Here is a 22,171-nt window from a genome sequence, read left to right as displayed (position 1 = left end):
CCTACTACAGACACAGACTCTGACAGTCACAACACAGAAGCAGCAGAGGCTCCATTCTGTGTGGCTGTAAGTGTAAGGGAGAAGTTGGGGGAGTGTCGGCAGGAGGCGGAGACTGAGCAGCAGTGAGGCATTTGTAAGTGTAATACTATACTCACCCCAGCTACACCAAGGCAAAGTGACAACCCCTGCACTGCAGCTAATATTGCATGCACTTGTAACTTCAAAGGAGTAAATATCTTAGACTAATACTTTGTAGCTATTATAGCAGCTAAGTGACAGTTAATCCAAGAAGATAAAGTACAGTATAGCTGCATAAAATATAATGGATCTCATCTACGGAGGTTCATAAACATTGTAGAGGTAGCTACATTACTCAGCTCACATAATAAGCAGCACCATCTGTGACATTGCTACCTATTGCGCCAACTCCATAACAGTTGCAGAGGGAAGAGTAGCTGTCAGAACTACACACAAGTTAGTAGAAGAGTGGCAGGACCGTAGAGTGGCTGCATGTGTGACTCCATATAGTAAATGAGAGGTTCATAACTAAGTTCTAACGGAGGCAGATGAAGAGACATATGCTGCCTTTCTGGATTTTAAACAAATGTAGCTACTAATATATAAAGCAAAGTTAAAAACTGGAAAGGAAATTTTTATTTGATGGTTACAGTTGAGTTTTACGGAGGAGTGAATTAAATATAAAATGACTGAACTCTTTCCTGAAGGGGATTAAACGCAGCTATATTGAGTAGGTGAATTGTAATTTTCTGCGTGAATCAAAAACATTTCTACATTCAACTAAAGAGTTTGTTAAACAGAGAAATATAACTTCAAACTCAGTTTAGGCTTACAAGGAGAAGCGACAACATACAGTACAGCACATATAGTGCTGACTAATCCTTCACAGTGGAACTAGTGAAATACTTTCTCACCGTTAACGAAACTTAAGATCTTCCTTAAAGGGCCCCAACGTAAGTGCACCGACGTTACTGCAGTACACAGTGAGACAAATTTGAACCCGGGTTTATAGTTATGATTTTTGTTTTGTTTTGTTATTTGTATTTAATAGGGCATATCTATGTGTTCTACAACTACATACGGTGCAACTATTAGATAAATGTTAATGTTGGCAATGTTATTATACCTATGTGCTTACATTAAAACCTATGTACTTGTCTGTTGCATAACATTCTAGTGTAATATTCTTTGTGAAAGCAGATAAAGAATACAGGTATTCTTATACAGCAACAATTTCAGGTGTAAATGTCATGTTATTGTTTAAACTAGTACAATTGTAATCTCACATGCCTATACATAGGACACAGATTGCCTACCCATCAGGCTTACCCAAGCAAGCCAAATAGAATATAGCTTGGGTGGAGGCACATATGTATTAAGTACCCCTGGGTGGTGAGAGAGGGGTTACATCAGTGTTGAAGTACACCAGGATGAGGAGGATATGGGTGTTGCTGGCGCTGGGGAGGAAATTGACCAGGAGGATTCTGATGGTGAGGTGGTTTGTTTAAGTCAGGCACCCGGGGAGACACCTGTTGTCCGTGGGAGGAATAGGGCCATTGACATGCCTGGTGAAAATACCAAAAAAAATCAGCTCTTCGGTGTGGAAGTATTTCAACAGAAATGCGGACAACATTTGTCAAGCCGTGTGTTGCCTTTGTCAAGCTGTAATAAGTAGGGGTAAGGACGTTAACCACCTCGGAACATCCTCCCTTATACGTCACCTGCAGCGCATTCATCATAAGTCAGTGACAAGTTCAAAAACTTTGGGCGACAGCGGAAGCAGTCCACTGACCAGTAAATCCCTTCCTCTTGTAACCAAGCTCACGCAAACCACCCCACCAACTCCCTCAGTGTCAATTTCCTCCTTCCCCAGGAATGCCAATAGTCCTGCAGGCCATGTCACTGGCAATTCTGACGAGTCCTCTCCTGCCTGGGATTCCTCCGATGCATCCTTGCGTGTAACGCCTACTGCTGCTGGCGCTGCTGTTGTTGCTGCTGGGAGTCGATGGTCATCCCAGAGGGGAAGTCGTAGTCGTAAGACCACTTTTACTACTTCCACCAAGCAATTGACTGTCCAACAGTCCTTTGCGAGGAAGATGAAATATCACAGCAGTCATCCTGCTGCAAAGCGGATAACTGAGGCCTTGGCATCCTGGGCGGTGAAAAACGTGGTTCCGGTATCCATCATTACTGCAGAGCCAACTAGAGACTTGTTGGAGGTACTGTGTCCCCGGTACCAAATACCATCTAGGTTCCATTTCTCTAGGCAGGCGATACCGAAAATGTACACAGACCTCAGAAAAAGACTCACCAGTGTCCTAAAAAATGCAGTTGTACCCAATGTCCACTTAACCACGGACATGTGGACAAGTGGAGCAGGGCAGGCTCAGGACTATATGACTGTGACAGCCCACTGGGTAGATGTATGGACTCCCGCCGCAAGAACAGCAGCGGCGGCACCAGTAGCAGCATCTCGCAAACGCCAACTCTTTCCTAGGCAGGCTACGCTTTGTATCACCACTTTCCAGAATACGCACACAGCTAAAAACCTCTTACGGCAACTGAGGAAGATCATCGCAGAATGGCTTACCCCAATTGGACTCTCCTGTGGATTTGTGGCATCGGACAACGCCAGCAATATTGTGTGTGCATTAAATATGGGCAAATTCCAGCACGTCCCATGTTTTGCACATACCTTGAATTTGGTGGTGCAGAATTTTTTAAAAAACGAGAGGGGCGTGCAAGAGATGCTGTCGGTGGCCAGAAGAATTGCGGGACACTTTCGGCGTACAGGCACCATGTACAGAAAACTGGAGCACCACCAAAAACGCCTGAACCTGCCCTGCCATCATCTGAAGCAAGAAGTGGTAACGAGGTGGAATTCAACCCTCTATATGCTTCAGAGGTTGGAGGAGCAGCAAAAGGCCATTCAAGCCTATACAACTGAGCACGATATAGGAGGTGGAATGCACCTGTCTCAAGCGCAGTGGAGAATGATTTCAACGTTGTGCAAGGTTCTGCAACCTTTTGAACTTCACGTGAAGTCAGTTCAGACACTGCCAGCCTGAGTCAGGTCATTCCCCTCATCAGGCTTTTGCAGAAGAAGCTGGAGACATTGAAGAAGGAGCTAACACAGAGCGATTCCGCTAGGCATGTGGGACTTGTGGATGGAGCCCTTAATTCGCTTAACAAGGATTCACGGGTGGTCAATCTGTTGAAATCAGAGCACTACATTTTGGCCACCGTGCTCGATCCTAGATTTAAAACCTACCTTGGATCTCTCTTTCCGGCAGACACAAGTCTGCTGGGGTTCAAAGAACTGCTGGTGACAAAATTGTCAAGTCAAGTGGAACGCGACCTGTCAACATCTCCTCCTTCACATTCTCCCGCAACTGGGGGTGCGAGGAAAAGGCTCAGAATTCCGAGCCCACCCACTGGCGGTGATGCAGGGCAGTCTGGAGCGACTGCTGATGCTGACATCTGGTCCGGACTGAAGGACCTGACAACGATTACGGACATGTCGTCTACTGTCACTGCATATGATTCTCTCCCCATTGAAAGAATGGTGGAGGATTATATGAGTGACCGCATCCAAGTAGGCACGTCAGACAGTCCGTACTTATACTGGCAGGAAAAAGAGGCAATTTGGAGGCCCTTGAACAAACTGGCTTTATTCTACCTAAGTTTCCCTCCCACAAGTGTGTACTCCGAAAGAGTGTTTAGTGCCACCGCTCACCTTGTCAGCAATCGGCGTACGAGGTTACATCCAGAAAATGTGGAGAAGATGATGTTCATTAAAATGAATTATAATCAATTCCTCCGTGGAGACATTCACCAGCAGCAATTGCCTCCACAAAGTACACAGGGAGCTGAGATGGTGGATTCCAGTGGGGACGAATTGATAATCTGTGAGGAGGGGGATGTACACGGTGATATATCGGAGGATGATGATGAGGTGGACATCTTGCCTCTGTAGAGCCAGTTTGTGCAAGGAGAGATTAATTGCTTCTTTTTTAGTGGGGGTCCAAACCAACCCGTCATTTCAGTCACACTCGTGTGGCAGACCCTGTCACTGAAATGATGGGTTGGTTAAAGTGTGCATGTCCTGTTTATACAACATAAGGGTGGGGGTGGGTGGGAGGGCCCAAGGACAATTCCATCTTGCACCTCTTTTTTCTTTCATTTTTCTTTGCGTCATGTGCTGTTTGGGGGGTGTTTTTTGGAAGGGCCATCCTGCGTGACACTGCAGTGCCACTCCTAGATGGGCCAGGTGTTTGTGTCGGCCACTTGGGTCGCTTAGCTTAGTCACACAGCTACCTCATTGCGCCTCTTTTTTTTCTTCTTTGCGTCATGTGCTGTTTGGGGAGTGTTTTTTGGAAGGGCCATCCTGCGTGACACTGCAGTGCCACTCCTAGATGGGCCAGGTGTTTGTGTCGGCCACTTGGGTCGCTGAGCTTAGTCATCCAGCGACCTTGGTGCAAATTTTAGGACTAAAAATAATATTGTGAGGTGTGAGGTGTTCAGAATAGACTGAAAATGAGTGGAAATAATGGTTATTGAGGTTAATAATACTTTGGGATCAAAATGACCCCCAAATTCTATGATTTAAGCTGTTTTTTAGGGTTTTTTGAAAAAAAAAAAAACGAATCCAAAACACACCCGAATCCGACAAAAAAAATTCGGTGAGGTTTTGCCAAAACGCGTTCGAACCCAAAACACGGCCGCGGAACCGAACCCAAAACCAAAACACAAAACCCGAAAAATTTCCGGTGCTCATCACTACTTTGTGCGCACATTCTGTGTAACGCATACACCATAGGGGTCTTCAGAAGGGGGAGCGGGGTACAGGGCAGAGTGGCAGCAGGGTACAAGGCAGAGTGGCAGTAGGGGGAGTAGGGTACCAAGCAGAGTGGCAATAGGGAACAGGGCAGAGGGGCAGCAGGGAGAGCAGAGTACAGGGTACAGCGGCAGCAGAGGGAGCAGGGTACAGGGCAGAGTGCCAGCAGAAGTAGCAGGGTACAGAGCAGAGTGGCAGTAGTGGGAGCAGGGTACAGGGCTGAGTGGTAGCAGAGCGAGTAGGGTACACAAGGGGGTGAAGAATACAGGGCAAAGTGGCTGTAGGGGGAGCAGGGTATAGGGCACAGTGGCGGTAAGAGTGGCAGCAGGGTGCAGGGCAGACTGGCAGTGAGGTACAGGGCACAATGACAGTAGGGGAGCATGGTATAAAGCAGAGTGGCAGCATGGAACAAGGCAGCAGAGGGAGCAGCGTACAGGCAGAGTGGCAGTAGGGGGAGCAGGGTACAAAGCAAAGTGGTATTAGGGTACAAGGCAGAGTGCCAGCAGGGGGAGCAGGGTACAGTGGCATCAGAGGGAGCAGGGTACAGGGCAGAGTGGCAGCTTGGCAGAGTGGCAGTAGTGGGAGCAGGGTACAGGGCAGAGTGGCGGCAGAGGGAGCAGGGTACAGGGCAGAGTGGAGCAGATGAAGCAGGGTACACGAGGGGGAGAAGAATACAGGGCAGAGTGGCAGTAGGGGGAGCAGGGTATAGGGCAGTCTGGCAGCAGAGGATGCAGGGTACAGGGCTACGTGTCAGCAGGGTACAGTGCAGAATGGCAGCAGGGTAGAGGGCAGAATGTCAGCTAGGTACAGGTCAAAGTGACAGCAGGGTAGAGGGCAGAATGGCAGCAGAGGGATCAGGGTATATGGCAGCAGGGTACAGAGCAAATGGCAGCAGGGGTACTGGTTAGAGTAGCAACAGGGAACAGGGCAGAATGCCACGAGGGATCGGAAAGTGCGGGTAACACAACACCCCCTCCCATCTCCCTGACTGGCATGCATGGGCTATGGCCACTTAAAATTCATGAAGAGACACCTGTGCTAGTCTGCCTGGATGATATAAGAGGGAGTCCCCTCTTTCAAACTATGTGTACCCATAGACATTTATACCTGGATCAGTGTGATCACCAGGCATACAGTAAACCTTTCACTACATAAAATTCACGGAGTACCCTGGCCAGGGGCACCGATATTATGGATGTGGTGCACTGCTACTTATTGTCTGGTCATCAGAAAATATTAACTGCAATATGAAAAAAAAATGTTTTCTGCTCCTCCCCCACAATAATGAAGCCTGCACATATTGGATAGCACAAATTTGAAAGTGGGTGCTCTGTCCGATTCGATCCCTCTCATGAAGAATGCAGAAAGAAGCCCATAGGCTTCTATAGGGTAAAACAAGCAAAAGCTGATGTTACCCAATACACCGAAGTCCCGGCGTCCACTGCTTAGTAGAGATGAGCGCCTGAAATTTTTCGGGTTTTGTGTTTTGGTTTTGGGTTCGGTTCCGCGGCCGTGTTTTGGGTTCGACCGCGTTTTGGCAAAACCTCACCGAATTTTTTTTGTCGGATTCGGGTGTGTTTTGGATTCGGGTGTTTTTTTCAAAAAACACTAAAAAACAGCTTAAATCATTGAATTTGCGGTCATTTTGATCCCATAGTATTATTAACCTCAATAACCATAATTTATACTCATTTTCAGTCTATTCTGAACACCTCACACCTCACAATATTATTTTTAGTCCTAAAATTTGCACCGAGGTCGCTGTGTGACTAAGATAAGCGACCCAAGTGGCCGACACAAACACCTGGCCCATCTAGGAGTGGCACTGCAGTGTCACGCAGGATGGCCCTTCAAAAAAATACTCCCCAAACAGCACATGACGCAAAGAAAAAAAGAGGCGCAATGAGGTAGCTGACTGTGTGAGTAAGACTAGCGACCCTAGTGGCCGACACAAACACCGGGCCCATCTAGGAGTGGCACTGCAGTGTCACGCAGGATGTCCCTTCCAAAAAACCCTCCCCAAACAGCACATGACGCAAAGAAAAAAAGAGGCGCAATGAGGTAGCTGACTGTGTGAGTAAGACTAGCGACCCTAGTGGCCGACACAAACACCGGGCCCATCTAGGAGTGGCACTGCAGTGTCACGCAGGATGGCCCTTCCAATAAACCCTCCCCAAACAGCACATGACGCAAAGAAAAAGAAAAGAAAAAAGAGGTGCAAGATGGAATTGTCCTTGGGCCCTCCCACCCTTATGTTGTATAAACAAAACAGGACATGCACACTTTAACCAACCCATCATTTCAGTGACAGGGTCTGCCACACGACTGTGACTGATATGACGGGTTGGTTTGGACCCCCCCCAAAAAAGAAGCAATTAATCTCTCCTTGCACAAACTGGCTCTACAGAGGCAAGATGTCCACCTCATCATCACCCTCCGATATATCACCGTGTACATCCCCCTCCTCACAGATTATCAATTCGTCCCCACTGGAATCCACCATCTCAGCTCCCTGTGTACTTTGTGGAGGCAATTGCTGCTGGTCAATGTCTCCGTGGAGGAATTGATTATAATTCATTTTAATGAACATCATCTTCTCCACATTTTCTGGATGTAACCTCGTACGCCGATTGCTGACAAGGTGAGCGGCGGCACTAAACACTCTTTCGGAGTACACACTCGTGGGAGGGCAACTTAGGTAGAATAAAGCCAGTTTGTGCAAGGGCCTCCAAATTGCCTCTTTTTCCTGCCAGTATAAGTACGGACTGTGTGACGTGCCTACTTGGATGCGGTCACTCATATAATCCTCCACCATTCTATCAATGTTGAGAGAATCATATGCAGTGACAGTAGACGACATGTCCGTAATCGTTGTCAGGTCCTTCAGTCCGGACCAGATGTCAGCATCAGCAGTCGCTCCAGACTGCCCTGCATCACCGCCAGCGGGTGGGCTCGGAATTCTGAGCCTTTTCCTCGCACCCCCAGTTGTGGGAGAATGTGAAGGAGGAGATGTTGACAGGTCGCGTTCCGCTTGACTTGACAATTTTGTCACCAGCAGGTCTTTCAACCCCAGCAGACTTGTGTCTGCCGGAAAGAGAGATCCAAGGTAGGCTTTAAATCTAGGATCGAGCACGGTGGCCAAAATGTAGTGCTCTGATTTCAACAGATTGACCACCCGTGAATCCTTGTTAAGCGAATTAAGGGCTCCATCCACAAGTCCCACATGCCTAGCGGAATCGCTCCGTGTTAGCTCCTCCTTCAATGTCTCCAGCTTCTTCTGCAAAAGCCTGATGAGGGGAATGACCTGACTCAGGCTGGCAGTGTCTGAACTGACTTCACGTGTGGCAAGTTCAAAGGGCATCAGAACCTTGCACAACGTTGAAATCATTCTCCACTGCGCTTGAGACAGGTGCATTCCACCTACTATATCGTGCTCAATTGTATAGGCTTGAATGGCCTTTTGCTGCTCCTCCAACCTCTGAAGCATATAGAGGGTTGAATTCCACCTCGTTACCACTTCTTGCTTCAGATGATGGCAGGGCAGGTTCAGTAGTTTTTGGTGGTGCTCCAGTCTTCTGTACGTGGTGCCTGTACGCCGAAAGTGTCCCGCAATTCTTCTGGCCACCGACAGCATCTCTTGCACGCCCCTGTCGTTTTTTTAAAAATTCTGCACCACCAAATTCAAGGTATGTGCAAAACATGGGACGTGCTGGAATTTGCCCATATTTAATGCACACACAATATTGCTGGCGTTGTCCGATGCCACAAATCCACAGGAGAGTCCAATTGGGGTAAGCCATTCCGCGATGATCTTCCTCAGTTGCCGTAAGAGGTTTTCAGCTGTGTGCGTATTCTGGAAAGCGGTGATACAAAGCGTAGCCTGCCTAGGAAAGAGTTGGCGTTTGCGAGATGCTGCTACTGGTGCCGCCGCTGCTGTTCTTGCGGCGGGAGTCCATACATCTACCCAGTGGGCTGTCACAGTCATATAGTCCTGACCCTGCCCTGCTCCACTTGTCCACATGTCCGTGGTTAAGTGGACATTGGGTACAACTGCATTTTTTAGGACACTGGTGAGTCTTTTTCTGACGTCCGTGTACATTCTCGGTATCGCCTGCCTAGAGAAGTGGAACCTAGATGGTATTTGGTAACGGGGGCACACTGCCTCAATAAATTGTCTAGTTCCCTGTGAACTAACGGCGGATACCGGACGCACGTCTAACACCAACATAGTTGTCAAGGCCTCAGTTATCCGCTTTGCAGCAGGATGACTGCTGTGATATTTCATCTTCCTCGCAAAGGACTGTTGAACAGTCAATTGCTTACTGGAAGTAGTACAAGTGGGCTTACGACTTCCCCTCTGGGATGACCATCGACTCCCAGCAGCAACAACAGCAGCGCCAGCAGCAGTAGGCGTTACACGCAAGGATGCATCGGAGGAATCCCAGGCAGGAGAGGACTCGTCAGAATTGCCAGTGACATTGCATGCAGGACTATTGGCATTCCTGGGGAAGGAGGAAATTGACACTGAGGGAGTTGGTGGGGTGGTTTGCGTGAGCTTGGTTACAAGAGGAAGGGATTTACTGGTCAGTGGACTGCTTCCGCTGTCACCCAAAGTTTTTGAACTTGTCACTGACTTATTATGAATGCGCTGCAGGTGACGTATAAGGGAGGATGTTCCGAGGTGGTTAACGTCCTTACCCCTACTTATTACAGCTTGACAAAGGGAACACACGGCTTGACACCTGTTGTCCGCATTTCTGGTGAAATACTTCCACACCGAAGAGCTGATTTTTTTGGTATTTTCACCAGGCATGTCAACGGCCATATTCCTACCACGGACAACAGGTGTCTCCCCGGGTGCCTGACTTAAACAAACCACCTCACCATCAGAATCCTCCTGGTCAATTTCCTCCCCAGCGCCAGCAACACCCATATCCTCCTCATCCTGGTGTACTTCAACACTGACATCTTCAATCTGACTATCAGGAACTGGACTGCGGGTGCTCCTTCCATCACTTGCAGGGGGCGTGCAAATGGTGGAAGGCGCATGCTCTTCACGTCCAGTGTTGGGAAGGTCAGGCATCGCAACCGACACAATTGGAGTCGGACTCTCCTTGTGGATTTGGGATTTCGAAGAACGCACAGTTCTTTGCGGTGCTACTGCTTTTGCCAGCTTTAGTCTTTTCATTTTTCTAGCGAGAGGCTAAGTGCTTCCATCCTCATGTGAAGCTGAACCACTAGCCATAAACATAGGCCAGGGCCTCAGCCGTTCCTTGCCACTCCGTGTGGTAAATGGCATATTGGCAAGTTTACGCTTCTCCTCCGACAATTTTATTTTAGGTTTTGGAGTCCTTTTTTTACTGATATTTGGTGTTTTGGATTTGACATGCTCTGTACTATGACATTGGGCATCGGCCTTGGCAGACGACGTTGCTGGCATTTCATCGTCTCGGCCATGACTAGTGGCAGCAGCTTCAGCACGAGGTGGAAGTGGATCTTGATCTTTCCCTAATTTTGGAACCTAAACATTTTTGTTCTCCATATTTTAATAGGCACAACTAAAAGGCACCTCAGGTAAACAATGGAGATGGATGGATTGGATACTAGTATACAATTATGGACGGGCTGCCGAGTGCCGACACAGAGGTAGCCACAGCCGTGAACTACCGCACTGTACTGTGTCTGCTGCTAATATATAGACTGGTTGATAAAGAGATAGTATACTCGTAACTAGTATGTATGTATAAAGAAAGAAAAAAAAACCACGGTTAGGTGGTATATACAATTATGGACGGGCTGCCGAGTGCCGACACAGAGGTAGCCACAGCCGTGAACTACCGCACTGTACTGTGTCTGCTGCTAATATAGACTGGTTGATAAAGAGATAGTATACTCGTAACTAGTATGACTATAAAGAAAGAAAAAAAAACCACGGTTAGGTGGTATATACAATTATGGACGGGCTGCCGAGTGCCGACACTGAGGTAGCCACAGCCGTGAACTACCGCACTGTACTGTGTCTGCTGCTAATATAGACTGGTTGATAAAGAGATAGTATACTCGTAACTAGTATGTATGTATAAAGAAAGAAAAAAAAACCACGGTTAGGTGGTATATACAATTATGGACGGGCTGCCGAGTGCCGACACAGAGGTAGCCACAGCCGTGAACTACCGCACTGTACTGTGTCTGCTGCTAATATAGACTGGTTGATAAAGAGATAGTATACTCGTAACTAGTATGACTATAAAGAAAGAAAAAAAACCCACGGTTAGGTGGTATATACAATTATGGACGGGCTGCCGAGTGCCGACACAGAGGTAGCCACAGCCGTGAACTACCGCACTGTACTGTGTCTGCTGCTAATATATAGACTGGTTGATAAAGAGATAGTATACTCGTAACTAGTATGTATGTATAAAGAAAGAAAAAAAAACCACGGTTAGGTGGTATATACAATTATGGACGGGCTGCCGAGTGCCGACACAGAGGTAGCCACAGCCGTGAACTACCGCACTGTACTGTGTCTGCTGCTAATATAGACTGGTTGATAAAGAGATAGTATACTCGTAACTAGTATGACTATAAAGAAAGAAAAAAAAACCACGGTTAGGTGGTATATACAATTATGGACGGGCTGCCGAGTGCCGACACAGAGGTAGCCACAGCCGTGAACTACCGCACTGTACTGTGTCTGCTGCTAATATAGACTGGTTGATAAAGAGATAGTATACTCGTAACTAGTATGTATGTATAAAGAAAGAAAAAAAAAACCACGGTTAGGTGGTATATACAATTATGGACGGGCTGCCGAGTGCCGACACAGAGGTAGCCACAGCCGTGAACTACCGCACTGTACTGTGTCTGCTGCTAATATAGACTGGTTGATAAAGAGATAGTATACTCGTAACTAGTATGACTATAAAGAAAGAAAAAAAAACCACGGTTAGGTGGTATATACAATTATGGACGGGCTGCCGAGTGCCGACACAGAGGTAGCCACAGCCGTGAACTACCGCACTGTACTGTGTCTGCTGCTAATATATAGACTGGTTGATAAAGAGATAGTATACTCGTAACTAGTATGTATGTATAAAGAAAGAAAAAAAAACCACGGTTAGGTGGTATATACAATTATGGACGGGCTGCCGAGTGCCGACACAGAGGTAGCCACAGCCGTGAACTACCGCACTGTACTGTGTCTGCTGCTAATATAGACTGGTTGATAAAGAGATAGTATACTCGTAACTAGTATGTATGTATAAAGAAAGAAAAAAAAACCACGGTTAGGTGGTATATACAATTATGGACGGGCTGCCGAGTGCCGACACAGAGGTAGCCACAGCCGTGAACTACCGCACTGTACTGTGTCTGCTGCTAATATATAGACTGGTTGATAAAGATATAGTATACTCGTAACTAGTATGTATGTATAAAGAAAGAAAAAAAAACCACGGTTAGGTGGTATATACAATTATGGACGGGCTGCCGAGTGCCGACACAGAGGTAGCCACAGCCGTGAACTACCGCACTGTACTGTGTCTGCTGCTAATATATAGACTGGTTGATAAAGAGATAGTATACTCGTAACTAGTATGTATGTATAAAGAAAGAAAAAAAACCCACGGTTAGGTGGTATATACAATTATGGACGGGCTGCCGAGTGCCGACACAGAGGTAGCCACAGCCGTGAACTACCGCACTGTACTGTGTCTGCTGCTAATATATAGACTGGTTGATAAAGAGATAGTATACTCGTAACTAGTATGTATGTATAAAGAAAGAAAAAAAAAACACGGTTAGGTGGTATATACAATTATGGACGGGCTGCCGAGTGCCGACACAGAGGTAGCCACAGCCGTGAACTACCGCACTGTACTGTGTCTGCTGCTAATATAGACTGGTTGATAAAGAGATAGTATACTCGTAACTAGTATGTATGTATAAAGAAAGAAAAAAAACCCACGGTTAGGTGGTATATACAATTATGGACGGGCTGCCGAGTGCCGACACAGAGGTAGCCACAGCCGTGAACTACCGCACTGTACTGTGTCTGCTGCTAATATATAGACTGGTTGATAAAGAGATAGTATACTCGTAACTAGTATGTATGTATAAAGAAAGAAAAAAAAACCACGGTTAGGTGGTATATACAATTATGGACGGGCTGCCGAGTGCCGACACAGAGGTAGCCACAGCCGTGAACTACCGCACTGTACTGTGTCTGCTGCTAATATATAGACTGGTTGATAAAGAGATAGTATACTCGTAACTAGTATGTATGTATAAAGAAAGAAAAAAAAACCACGGTTAGGTGGTATATACAATTATGGACGGGCTGCCGAGTGCCGACACAGAGGTAGCCACAGCCGTGAACTACCGCACTGTACTGTGTCTGCTGCTAATATAGACTGGTTGATAAAGAGATAGTATACTCGTAACTAGTATGACTATAAAGAAAGAAAAAAAAACCACGGTTAGGTGGTATATACAATTATGGACGGGCTGCCGAGTGCCGACACAGAGGTAGCCACAGCCGTGAACTACCGCACTGTACTGTGTCTGCTGCTAATATAGACTGGTTGATAAAGAGATAGTATACTACTAATATTATATATACTGGTGGTCAGGTCACTGGTCACTAGTCACACTGGCAGTGGCACTCCTGCAGCAAAAGTGTGCACTGTTTAATTTTAATATAATATTATGTACTCCTGGCTCCTGCTATAACCTATAACTGGCACTGCAGTGCTCCCCAGTCTCCCCCACAATTATAAGCTGTGTGAGCTGAGCACAGTCAGATATATATATACATTGATGCAGCACACTGGGCTGAGCAGTGCACACAGATATGGTATGTGACTGAGTCACTGTGTGTATCGTTTTTTTCAGGCAGAGAACGGATATATTAAATAAAACAAACAACTGCACTGTCTGGTGGTCACTGTGGTCATCAGTCACTAAACTCTGCACTCTCTTCTACAGTATCACAGCCTCAGGTCAATCTCTCTCTCTCTCTCTCAACCCTAATCTAAATGGAGAGGACGCCAGCCACGTCCTCTCCCTATCAATCTCAATGCACGTGTGAAAATGGCGGCGACGCGCGGCTCCTTATATAGAATCCGAGTCTCGCGAGAATCCGACAGCGTCATGATGACGTTCGGGCGCGCTCGGGTTAACCGAGCAAGGCGGGAGGATCCGAGTCTGCTCGGATCCGTGAAAAAAACCATGAAGTTCTGGCGGGTTCGGATTCAGAGAAACCGAACCTGCTCATCTCTACTGCTTAGTACATATGGAAATATGGCCAAAGCCCAAAAATATCTATCACCCACTGTTGAGGGAAAATGTTTATTTCCACAGATAGGTTGAAGGCACACTCAGTTAAACTAACGTAGGTCCTTAGGAGTCTGTGGATATTACAGACGTATACATTGACCACACCCTGTATGTGTCAAATTATTCAAAGATTGACAAAACTTTGACTGAATTTACATAACATAATCCTCCTCTACATGGTCTAAATAATGCAAGAGAAGAAAGTCACCACCTTATTAAATACATGCTGTGTTTGGAGACTGAGGGACGCTAACGGATTGATGCAAACTCCAGTTTTGGCATATGCAGTTCCCTCCTTGCCACATATCCTGCACATTGATGCTTCCTTTGATTGGCTTTTAGGTATCCTGTATCAACAACATCATTTAAAATTAAGACTTATCTCTTATGAGTAATTGATTTAATCCCTTTGAGAAAAATTACTCAATTCAATCTCTGTCAAGACAGCCAGCTCAGTATAGAGAATTTGATGAGGAGGAGTGGCTTGAAGTTCCTACTCTTGATTTACAGACTTTGGGGGAGATGTACTAAGCCTTTTGAAAGAGATAAAGTACCAGCCAATCAGCACCTAACTACCATGTTACAGGGTGTGTTTAAATATTGGCAGTTAGGAGCTGATTGACTGGTATTTTATTTCCTTCCAGTTTATCACTCTTCAAGGCTTAGTACATCTGTCCTTATGTGTCAGGTGGATTGGGTGTCAATGGAGAAGCTCTGCCTTTAGCATACTGTTGGCTATCTCAATTGGAAATGGAGAAGCTGCAGTTATTAAATAGAACCCAAATTGCCATTGATCAGAAGTGTAACCCTTATATTAAGTAAGTTTATCAAGCTGTAAAGAAGGCAGGCAATAATGATCCCCTCCAATTACACAATCATAAACCTAGATTGCTGGGGAAACAGTGGAAGTGGCTAGTTATGAAAGAGGACTTCTTTATATAATCAACCTAAAGCTGGATGGCAAAGTACAAAAAGAAATAGGGAATGTCAGTGGTACAAGTATGCGGATACGCTCAAGTATTTCATACCCTTAAGAATTTGGCAGCGGGTAAGCAGTACCACCTGCCACACAGTTTGCACCCGTGACCGCCATTACCACAATTATAATGCACAACAAAGTAACAAGACAATGGTGCTTGGCAGCATGGCGGTGCCTCCCACTTTGTCAGGGCTACAGGGAGCGCGACGCTGATGTCATGATATCACATCACGCTTCCTCCTCTGGCAGCTGTGGCTGGCGTGAAGAGAGGAGCCAGATTGCACTTTCCCACAGCGTCCCTTGCTGGTTGCCGCAGTGCAGCTTTTTCCATTCACTCGGTTCATGTGACGCATCGGCACTGAGCGGCTTTTGTTCTTCACAGGGCTACTGGGCATGTCTCTGGCTTCACTGTGTGGGGTAATTCATTTCTAAAATAATGTGGACACTACTTTTTATTTCTATTATTATGGGGGTATTACTATGTATTTCTATTGTAATGTAGACACTATTATATATTTCTATTATTATTATAATGAGGGCAATACTATATATTTCTATTATACCAGGGGAACGACTACAGTATATATTCCTGTTATAATGGAGGCATTACTATACACTGTTATTAAATTAGGGGCATTACTATATATATTTATTATACCGGGGGCATTACTATATATTTCTATTATACTGGGGGTATCACTATATATTTCTATTATACTGGAGGAATTACTGTATATTTCTAGCCTTGCCTCCAGATTGCAAAGAAAAGAGGCTATGTCATGTGGCCACGCCGCTAGTGTCATGTAGCCACTCCCACTAATGGCATGTGGTCACGCCCCCTCACAACACATGACCACGGCCATTTTTCGGCAATCAGTACCACTAAGAAAATATTTCAACTTGCACCACTGGGAAATGTACTGACTTATCATTGCGAAAGATCCTTATCATGATTATAGGAATCTACAAAAGGAGTCGAAAATATTGTGGGATTAATTTCAGATTATTTTTACTGGTTGAACTACTGTAAGAAGATATTGGGATTCACATGGAAGCTGTTTGCTCAGGAATTCTTTGCCCTCCATTTGGGCTCCCATGTCCAATATAACCAGCAGCTGACTTTTGGATTTGGTGTGAATTGAGTTTCTTTCCCTTGAAACTGGATATGAAGCAGTAGTGTGTTGTAAACGAGGGCTATCTTCCCCTGTTATGTTCAAATTAATCTCACAAAGGATTAAAGAGAAGATATTGTGGCCAAGACTTTGGCCCTCATTCCGAGTTGTTCGCTCGCTAGCTGCTTTTAGCAGCATTGCACACGCTAGGCCGCCGCCCTCTGGGAGTGTATCTTACTTTAGCAGAATAGCGAACGAAAGATTAGCAGAATTGCAACAAAATTTTTTTCTTGCAGTTTCTGAGTGGCTCCAGACCTACTCCTAGATTGCGATCAGCTTGGTCCGTTTAGTTCCTGGTTTGACGTCACAAACACGCCCTGCGTTCGGCCAGCCACTCCCCCGTTTCCCCAGACACTCCCGCGTTTTTCCCTGACACGCCTGCGTTTTTAGCACACTCCCGGGAAAACGCTCAGTTACCACCCAGAAACACCCCTTTCCTGTCAATCACTCACCGATCAGCAGTGCAACTGAAAAGCACCGCAGAATCCACAGCAAATCTACTAAGTTTTTAGTAAAATAACTAAGCGCATGTGCCCTGCGTGCCTTGCGCATGCACATTTTGCAACAAATCGCCGCATAGCGAAAATCGACAACGAGCGAACAACTCGGAATGACCCCCTTTGTTGGAGAGTTTATTTGTACATTTTGATCTTCCTGCTAGAAAAGGGGAGGGATTTTTTTTATGGCAGTAAATCCAGGAGTGGTATAATCTCTATGGAATTAAGAAATCATGGATGTACAAGCTGGGATGTAATGAGTTTGGCGGGCATGCAGTTCTTCTTTTAAAAGGGCACTCATGTACAAGGCTACACTATGCCTTGTACATGAATGCCCCATTAAAAAAAAGTCTGAGTTTGGTCAGCATCTTGCACAGCAGCCAAACCCAAGCTTCATTACAACCCACCCACCATCTTCAGTGAAATTCACAACCTGAGAGGTTTAATCATACACTTCGTAACAATCTGGACACCTTGGATTCTAAATGGAAACTGCAGCGAAGTTGAAATACTTGTCATATGGCGCAGGTGTATAAATGTACTAAAAACAAGGGCATTGGGTTGTCCCCATATGCACTTATGTTTAAGTCCCATCTCTCCATTGATATACTGTATGTTTTAAGATTTCTACAGTACAGTAGATACTAATTTTCAGCCACACACTTAATATGCTGAGAATCTATGGAGACAGTTACAGTAAAATAAACTTACAAAATAGCTAGTAAGCAGTCAAAAACTGGGGAAATTTAATAATACAGGATATGATAATTTGAAAGCAGGGCTTGAAACCTGGAGATTGTGATGAAACTCATGTATGGTCAAGTCAGAAGGAGAAGCAAGCCCTTTTAAGACCAATAATCAACAGCTACTATAAACCACTTGTCCCTAAAAGAAGGAAACTATGAAATATTCCACCAACAATTTGTACTCTTTCAGTGGTTAGAGAATAGACTTCAGTTAACTCTCTGAATGCAGTTGCTAGGGCAAAAGAAGAAGAAGCCAGATAAGGACCTGAAACATTCTCACCAATGAAAGGTGAGTGTGAAAATATTGTACAAGCTCAGACCAAGCAGTTAATCAGACCCCCAGTGGTGCTTTCCAATGATAGATTGGGAGGAGTTAATGGACAGACTCCAGACCTTTCATCCTAGCATAGTATATTAACAACCTTATTATGGGTAATATGAGTGAGTGTATGGCTCACAGTCAAACAAATGATCTAACCTAATTTTTTCCTTTATAGGTGGTGCCCCAACCCCAAATAATTTTTGTAGGGTGCCAGAGCACCAGGTGGAGATTGTAACCCCAAAATTCTTACATTGCCCTAGTCTATGTTGAAATCAATCTCTGTTGCCATGGCAATACTAGACTTTTGCAGGATTGGAACAGCAATAGGTCTGATGGAATCCAGTCTGGGTTTTGGCTAAGTCTCTTGCAAGCCAGAGCTGGGCTAATTACTACAACTTGTCTGCTACCTTTAAAAATGTGTATTTTCTGTAGGACATTGCTTCTGACAACGAACCAGTCACCTAGACGATAGGGCTGGTGGTAGGGTTATGTTAAGAGCAATCTGGAAGTGTTATAACAACTGCATTGGGAAGACTGTACCCTGTTATACCCTGCTGTGACTGCTGTTGCTGTCTTAAAACTGCCTGCAAAATCTTACTTGCAAATCCGGAATAAAGTTTGTTGGACTGTACACCGTCTATGTGGTTCTGTCACTATACATATATATATATATATATATATATATATATACACACATACATACATATACACACTCAATACTGTGCAAAAGTTTTAGGCAGGTGTGGAAAACATGCTGCAAAGTAAGAATGCTTAAGATGCTGATAGCTTATATCAGGGGTGATCTTACTGGTGACTTTATCCCTATGGTTGGATCTATTAAATCAGTAGAATATACTATAACATATATATGAGCCTAATGTGAGGTGACATCTCAAGTGCTAGCTCTGCTTAAGTGGAAGAATCTCAAGCGCAGTTATTGAATTATGTAGATGTTATGTTTTGGCAGTATGTTATACCATGTGCTATGAGATAGGTAGATGTAGGCTAGCAGTGGGTGAAGGCTTCGACAGAGCCTGGGTAGGTTGATCTAATAAATTGGGGATAACTAATACATGATAGAGTATATAAATAAAAAAAATTAAACAATTAGTATACAGACAAACCACAATTACACTGAATCACTTTTAAACGAAATATATATATTAAATAAATAACTAGATACATTAAAACACAAATTAATTATAGGCACTTCACTTATTAATATAAATATGTAGTTCTGAGATAAGTGTAGAAATTGAAATATCTGGCACAATATGCACTTCTTGATTTCCTTTCTGGCACATATAAAGGATTTCCAAAAAAGGAAACCCGGTAACAGTCAAATTAGATATATTAATTGTGTCATCAAGAAGCTAATCATTTTGTAGGGAATAACTAAAGAACTAATCATAGAGTAGCTATATGCTAACATAATAATTAAGCAATAGTTACAGATTTAAAGCAATTGGTATCTTCTAGTCCATTTGAACACTTTTTTCTATCCCTTTAATAAAATACCAACATCATTTAGAGGTTACTGATTTTTCTATTTTGTGTATCCTAGGGATCGGTATGGGATCCCAGCGTATGGGATGCTGAATGTCAGTATGCCGACATCAGTATCCTGGGCACCAGAATGCTGCCAGCGGTGCGAACACATGGAGACCCCTTGTGGGCTCGGTGCGTTCACCACACTGTGGGCACTGTGGCTCGTTTTGCTCACCACAGGTTCTATTCTCCCTCTGTGGGTGTCGTGGACACCCACAGAGGGAGAATCACCGGTTGTTGGATAGTACCCCTGTCGGGATTACGGAATCACCGGTGGTGGGATAATACCTCTGTCGGGATTACGGCATCAGTATTGTGACCACCGGGATCGTGACGGGCGATATTTCAACCGCATACAGTATCCATCTATTGTTTTATTTTTTTGCAAGTGGTGGCAACAAGGTTCATCACACCTATCTGTGAATATGATGTAGGGATTTCCATAAGCAGACCCCTGGAGAACTGCCCCTTCCCTTTCTAAAAGAAAGAAGAGAAAGACTGGGGCAAGAAGACAGTTATCCAGAAAAGCCAGTAATTTAGTATCATCTGACCCTATCACATAACTCCCTTAGCAGTGAGCAGGTGTTAAAATAAAATTAAAATCTGTCCCCTTGGCTTGTGTGCCAGTTGTCAGAGAAACCCCTAGCCTTATTTCCTGTCCTGCTGCAAATGGCAAAATATGTAGAAATTTCTAATAGTCACTGGACTCTGTTCCTAGCCAACACAATAGAAAATGCAGCATGCGTTTACTTGTTACCGCAAGTTTTCAGAATTTGACTATAAACTATTTCCCTAATCGGATGTCCATTTTGTCTTAGAATTTTTTTAAGCAGTTTGCAATCATACAGTATATCAATGACATTCTACTGTCACATCTAGGAAAAGATTGGGGTTTGGAATCTGCACTGGATTGGATTGCAATTTTCAAAAAAATCAATTAAGAATAGAAAGAGTATTCATTTTAACCAACGTATGGCTGCTGACTCTACCTCGATGGTGTTATGCAGCAGCTCCTGGTTGGTGGTGCTCCCAGAAATTAGTTCAGAACAAACTATTTCATGGGGTTTTGCAAAGAAGCAAGTAGTCTGTTTATTTTTTCTGGGGCACTCTTTAAATTAAATAGTATGATATGTATATAAGGTATTATTGGTAATTGTGATTACACAGAGGTGTAACTGTGATTCAAAACTTAACTTTTATTTACTACACAACAAGTAGTCAGACGATCAGAAAACAAAATGTTAAAAAAACGTATTAAATATGTTACTCACTTTTGATCGTTTAGCTATTCCGTGTCTCTATGGGCACTAAATATGGCAAAGATGAGTTTGAATAATATGAGACGTTTCTCAGAGCGAAAGTTTCTATTTTTCTTTTCTTTCTATCAATGTATAAATATTAGTACGTCCACATGTGGTTAAGAAACAGAAAAGAGGCTTATTGAGTCCAAAACCCTACTAAATAACTGTTTTCCTATCAATAATTAGTAGTGCAAGATCCAAAATGAAGGTGGTGCTAGCGAATAATTCCATAATAGTGTTTGTTAAATTACTGGACAGTGTCAAAAGAACCAGTCACTTCTGCTTTTGCCCATCTGTTACCATCGAATGGGCAATGAGAGAGTGTATGTGCGCCCAGATATTCTGGTTTGGAAGTAAGAAAAGTACACTTCTGCTTTCCTGGATAAAAGGGTACAATCCCTTACTACAGTACCGGGTATTCCCAGAGGGTCTCCCCTTCTGGTACTGACCTGGCCCAACACTGCTTGGCTTCCAAGATCAGATGAGATCGGGCATTTCCAGTGTGGTATGACTGTAGATAGTCAATGGGGATTCCTGCTGGGATACCCAACTTGGATGAGAGAGTGTTTTTGAAAAGAAATGAGTTCTTGAGTGATGAGGTGAGTATGAAAAAAAGAATGGGAAGGAAGGTAAGTATTACACTTCTGCTGTCCACAAAGGGGCCTCTGTTGCTATTGGATGCATTGCAGAGAGCAACTGTATGTTGTGAATGAGTGTGAAAAAGAAGGAAATACTTCAGATATATCAATAAGCAAAGATATCTGTGAGCCAAACAAAATACAGGCACTATATAAAGCACTCAGTACAGTTCAGTTGCGCTACCACATAGATGGTTAATTCAGATGTTTCAATATGCATCAATCTCACATATGTAGGCATAATATAGAGCGCTCTGCGTAATTTGGTCGGAGCCAGACAAGATATAGGTACGATATAAAACACTCAATATAGTTTAGTCAAGTTCTGCAGTTTATTACAGATAACCAATTACCACATAGATGGTTATCTCCGATGTAACAAAATATGTAAACTGCAGGCACAATGTAGAGCACTCAACGTAATGTAATTAAACCAGAGTAGTAATTTGATGGGTCACAGTCCCATAACTGTTGGTAAGGGAGAGTTTTCCACGTAAAAATGGTTAACTCATATGTATCAATATGCAAAGATATCAGTAAGCTAAGAAAGATATAGGCATAATATGAAGCATAAAATATGGAATAGCAAAAAAATGTAGGCACGATATATAGTGTGTCATTACAGACTTTCTTAGTGGGTCATATTAGCACATAAACTGTTAATTCTGATGTGTCAGACATAAATGGTTAATTCAGATTTATAAGTATGCACCAATATAAAAAAAAGCAGGCACGATATGGAGCACTCAGTATGGTGTGGTCAGACTCTGCGGTTTG

The 22,171-nt window shown here is 44.2% G+C and overlaps 1 pseudogene; it reads right to left on the bottom strand.

Moving 5' to 3' along the window:
• Window positions 1–21,156: 21,156 nt before the first annotated feature.
• Window positions 21,157–21,275, bottom strand: LOC134968125 (5S ribosomal RNA; annotated as a pseudogene).
• Window positions 21,276–22,171: the final 896 nt, after the last annotated feature.

The sequence above is a fragment of the Pseudophryne corroboree genome, chromosome 10, assembly GCF_028390025.1.
Source record: "Pseudophryne corroboree isolate aPseCor3 chromosome 10, aPseCor3.hap2, whole genome shotgun sequence".
Taxonomy (NCBI): Eukaryota; Metazoa; Chordata; class Amphibia; order Anura; family Myobatrachidae; genus Pseudophryne; species Pseudophryne corroboree.
Note: the sequence above shows the minus strand (reverse complement) of the source record. Positions and strands in the feature narration are given on the sequence as shown.